Source organism: Eubalaena glacialis, unplaced genomic scaffold (assembly GCF_028564815.1).
Source record: "Eubalaena glacialis isolate mEubGla1 unplaced genomic scaffold, mEubGla1.1.hap2.+ XY scaffold_668, whole genome shotgun sequence".
NCBI classification, from domain to species: domain Eukaryota; kingdom Metazoa; phylum Chordata; class Mammalia; order Artiodactyla; family Balaenidae; genus Eubalaena; species Eubalaena glacialis.
Window position 1 is genome coordinate 89,011 of NW_026871564.1, and position 5,464 is coordinate 94,474.

General features: G+C 40.9%; 1 pseudogene; it reads right to left on the reverse strand.

Moving 5' to 3' along the window:
- Positions 1-765: 765 nt before the first annotated feature.
- On the reverse strand, positions 766-5,017 carry LOC133083809 (centrosomal protein of 78 kDa-like; annotated as a pseudogene).
- Between the last annotated feature and the right edge of the window lie 447 nt (positions 5,018-5,464).

The following is a 5,464-nucleotide window of genomic DNA, read 5'->3' on the forward strand; positions in this document are numbered from 1 at the left end:
AGTGCTGATGACATTCAAATTTTTATCTTTCCATGTCTTCACATGCAGGTCCAGTTATCTACCAGTTTGTCTCCTGAATTCTACAGGTGCTTTAAAATTCTACATGTCCAGAACTAAAGTCTTTTCCCCAATTCAGTTCTTTATCCCCTATTTCCGAACTCTGATACCACCACCCAACCTTAGTCGCACAGATGGGGGTTCACCCTCCGCCTCCTACTTCTTCCTTACTTCCCAAGATCAAGTCTTGCTTGTAATTTCCTAAATACAATTAGAACTTATTTCCTCCCTTCATCTATACCTTATTTCAGACCCCTTTCTTCTTGCTATTACCTGGTCTAGAAGTTACCAAATTGCTGTTTGCTGGAACCAGTTGTTAGACACTTCTATTAAAAAAGGACTCTAGAGTCAAATAGCTTTGAGGATGGCTGTGTACCATACGCCTGCTGTGACAATCCAGAATGAACATTAGCCTACAACAGCCCCGAGAAGCTGTGCAGTAAAGAAACCTGATTACCTTTACTTAAGCCAGGTTCTCCCTTCTGCCGGCCTATAAACCTTTCAGTAGGGACAGGAGAGGAGGTGGCAGCGTGAAAGTCCCACTCGAAAATAAAAAACACTGCTCCTCAGAAGAGTGGGGCATAATTGTCTCCAGGCTTCTTCAGATTCCTCATCCATACTGACGTCAGTGGTCTAAAATGCCACCTGAACTTGTCCTTTCCATTCTTAGCTATTTTTTGAGGAAACCAGCTCCACGCACATGGATGGCTAAGACCCGCTCTCCTCCTCCTCGCTGCCTCCTTTAGGGGCGCTTGCCACTGCCTGGTGACACTGCACTGATGCTCCAGAGCCTGTGCCTGTGGCTCCATAACACACCCCTTGCACACTCACGGCTCTGGACTTCCGCTGTCCTCTCTGCCTTAAGTGTCCTTGCCCTTCACCGGCTGACTCACCAGTTTTTCACAAGTCCTTTAAGACTTAGCTTAGGGACTGCCTCTTTCGATGACTTTTCTTTGCCTCACAGCTCCCCCTCTTCTTCCACAAACACTGACGAAACGCCCTGAATGTGCCCGTCACAGCATGTCACGTGCAGGATGAGACATCTGCTGTGTGTCTTCCCCTCTCACTCCACTGCTAAAGGGCCAACGCTACATCTTGCTCATTGTTTCGCTCCTCTGACACTCAATCCATGACTAATGAACTAACTAGTACTGTAGTAGCCCTCTTAGTAACAATCAGGCAGGAACTTCTAGAAGAAATCTGACACTCCAGCTCTTCTCTGATCTCACCTTTCAGTCTGAATGAACTGAAGACTTATCTGTACATGTTTTACCAGGGAGACATAATTTAATCCAGAGATGTGTCATCACATACTCTTACATACTCTGCCGTTTAAAAATTCAGCTCAGATGGGGGAAGGAGACAGGTGTGCTTTCTGATAGCCCCACTCTTTTGCACCTCTAGTGCTCACTGGCTTCTCTCTCGGTGCCTTCCTTAAATCCTTCCTCTCTTAACAAGGAAACAGGATAACAAAGTAATTAAGAGCCTGGGTTCTGCCTATCTGTGAAACAGAAACATAACCAAGGACATAGAGAATAGACTGGTGGTTGCCAAGGGGGAGGGGGTGGGAGAGGGTTGGATTGGGAGTTTGGGATTAGCAGATGCAAACTGGTGTATATACAGGATGGATAAACAAAAAGGTCCTACATGGGACTTCCCTGGTGGCGCAGTGGTTAAGAATACGCCTGCCAATGCAGGGGACGCGGGTTCCAGCCCTGGTCCGGGAAGATCCCACATGCCAGAGAGCAACTAAGCCTGATGCCACAACTACTGAAGTCCATGCACCTAGAGCCCGTGCTCTGCAACACGAGAAGCCACCACATTGAGAAGCCTGTGCACCGCAACTAGAGAAAGACCGTGTGCAGCAACGAAGGCCCAACGCAGCCAAAAATAAAAAAATAAATAAATACATTTATTTTTAAAAAAGTGGATGTATTTAAAAAAAACCAAAAAGGTCCTACTGTAGAGCACAGGGAACTATATTCTATATTCTGTGATAAACCGTAATGGAAAAGAATATGAAAAAGAATGTATATAAATGTATAACTGAGTCACTTTCCTGTACAGCAGTAATTAACACACACTGTAATTCAACTATACGTCAATAAAAAATAAAATTTAAAAAAATTGCCATAAAAATCATCACATAAGGGGGACTTCCCTGGTGGTCCAGTGGTTAAGACTTCGCCTTCCAATGGAGGGGGTGAGGGTTTGATCCCTGGTCGGGGAGCTAAGATCCCACATGCCTTGCGGCCATAAACCAAAATATAAAACAGAAGCAATACTGTAACAAATGCAATAAACACTTTAAAAATGGTCGACATCAAAAAAAATCTTTAAAGAAAAAAATCACATAAATCAGAAACAAATGAAACATAATAAAGTCTGTACATTTTAAAAAAAAAGAGCATGGGTTCGGGTCAAATCGCAGCTTACCACTTACTTATAGCTGTGTAATTCTTGGCAACTCACATAATGTCTCCTCAGACTCCTCATCTATAAAATGGGGATGGTAAATGTACAATAGATAGCTAGTGGGAAGCAGCCGCATAGCACAGGGAGATCAGCTCCGTGCTTTGTGACCACCTAGAGGGGTGGGATGGGGAGGGTGGGAGGGAGGGAGATGCAAGAGGGAAGAGATATGGGAACATATGTATATGTATAACTGATTCACTTTGTTATAAAGCAGAAACTAACACACCATTGTAAAACAATTATACTTCAATAAAGATGTTTAAAAAAAAAAAATGGGGATGGTAATAGTTCCCAACCTCATAGCGTTGCTGTAATCCATAAACATGGTTAAGTGCCTTGGTAAATGTTTGAGGCTCTCTGGTTATTGTGAATTAAAATACGTCAATGGCTTCTGGCCATGTAATTTATAATAGTTTGACATTTAACCAAATGGTAAAACTATTCCATTTATTATTCCCATCTCATTTTACCCCTTACCCTGTTTTGTTGTTTACGTTTTGTCCCACCACAGAGGCTAGTTCCAGGAGAGTAAAGGCTTTATTTTGTTCACTGAAAGCAATAGCACCCAGAAAAGTACTGTACATATGAAGACCTCAGTAAACACTAGCTGAATGAATGGTGCAAAGTGTCACAAGGAAAAATACACCAAAACTTTCATTATAATAAAAAAGTATAGATAAATCTTTCTCTAATGGCTTCCAGTCAAGTAATTGAAAACACCATATGCTATAATAAAAACATAAGTAATTTATTAAAATTTGAAGGCAAAAACATAATTTTAAAAGATTTAGTCCTATGTTAGGCGTGATAGAGTATGGATGCTTTCTTAAAATTCACAATCAGATCCAAGAGTATCACTTTCAGAATGTTCTAGTAGACTGAGTTTACTTTTAGTTGTCTTTGATGAAACAGTCACTATTCTACTCTCTTTCTTAACAGAAATGTGTTTTTTCGAAGACTCACTTTTAATTGGTTTATTAACCAAAGAATTCTTTTGCCCAATTCCTTTGCTTTTCTGCTTTACAGGTGAGTCAGAGCAGGAATGCAGGTCCTTCCCAGGTTGTTTCTTAGCAGAGTATTTTTTGGTATATTCACCTGCTTTGCTCATTTTCTCTGAAGAAGACCTGCTATTTCTAGATAATTCCTCTTCTTTTCTTTGACTTCCAGTTCCAGAAATGACATCTGCTGAAGGGAGAACATGTTCTAGCAATGAAATCTTCAAAAGACTCCTGCCGCTGACAACCCCCAGGTTGTCTTTGGAAGTTTCTAAGGCCTCCTGAGTAGAGACTGGGACATGGAAGGAGTTGAGAGGCAAAGGAAGCCCAGCATCACCTGTAATTTTCTGAAGCTGGAGGGAAAGACAAAAGACAAGACAAAAATTCAGTGATGAACAAAGCCAACCATTAAAAAGTAGAGTTCAAAACTTCAATGTTATTCTGTGATCTTATTATTAACACAGTAATTGATTATTCAGAAGATTTCAGAGCCAGTTTTTTTCTAATTGTATCTTGCCAAGTGATTCTCAACTTAACCTAGCTATATCCAAGGCTATGTCCGCTACATTTTCAGACTTTGGTGATTGGGGTAGTTATTACCCATTTCCTTTCCCTCACTAAAAATGAAACCCTACTCTGTAAGAAAATTAATTTCTTTTCTATCCTCCAGGCACATGTAAACAGTGTATAGTTTGTGACCAGACTGTGTTCTCAAGCTGTCAGTTCCCAAGACCAGTCTGAGATTGGCTGAGGTGGGCGAAGGGGGCTCCAAGTAAGGCTAGAGAAAAAGCTGACAGGTTTCCCCTCCCATTCCCATGACCAGGTGAGTCACTATAATATCTTACGTATTAGCTATGTCAAGATTACTCATTTTTAAAATTCTGTCAGTACGTGTACCTTCATTAGTGTTCCTTCATTGTAAGCTGACTGCATACAAATAGAAACCTAGATAAAATATGAATAGAATAGACATTTATACAATTTAAAATTTGGAATATTTTCTGTAATGTTTTCTTTCTTCATTAAGGAGAGTTTGCTTTAACTCATAAATTTTCTAAAGAACTTCCAGTTTTCTTATATACAACAATACAGTATCATGAAATGGGCCCACATTTACTAATCTCAGATTTGGAGAGGACTCCACAGTCTTCTAGCTCCCGAGCATGTGAACTATTAGAGACTGACCATTATTATTTTCTCTCTGACTTGGTCATTTCCTTTTTGCTAATCACTCTTAGAATCATTAAGTGCTGTCCTGTCCACTTACTTGGAGATTTTGCGTTTGTACTGGGGCACTCTGCTTTGATTCTGATTTATCTTCTTCAAGTGCCTTCTTTTCTTCTGTAGGTGGACTAACAGTAGAATTCATCTGGGGACGACCTAGTAAATGAAATTCATCTACTGCTAACAGTAGAATTCATTACTAGGGACGACCTAGTAAATGAAAATCTGACTGATCTATACCAGCCATTGTGGCCAGCTGCCCAAGCCTGGACCAGAGGAGGAAAGGAGAAAAGACAAAGGTTATTATAATCACATAAGAGCAGTTTAGATTTCCCCAGACCTACAATCATGAAATACTTCTAAAATCTTAAAAGCCAACATCCTACTCCAGACTACAAGCCTCTCTCTCCCCCAAATTCTCAGCCCTTTCCAGATTCATCCTCTAGGAGACATCCCACTGTCTCACTAGCAGCTTCAACAAGTACCACGCACCTCGTCCACTGCCTGTCACACCTCCATTCCCACACTTCTTTACCACCTTTCCTCCAGTTTCCAAGAATGTGTTTGTTCCTTCCTTCCCAACACCAATTCATTCACTGACAAAACACCACTCCATCAACTGTCAATCTCTACTTCCCTCTTTCAGCAAAATTGCTCCCGGTTGAGAACCACTGACCTATATCTTCCCTGAAGATTAATAATAATTTTTATGT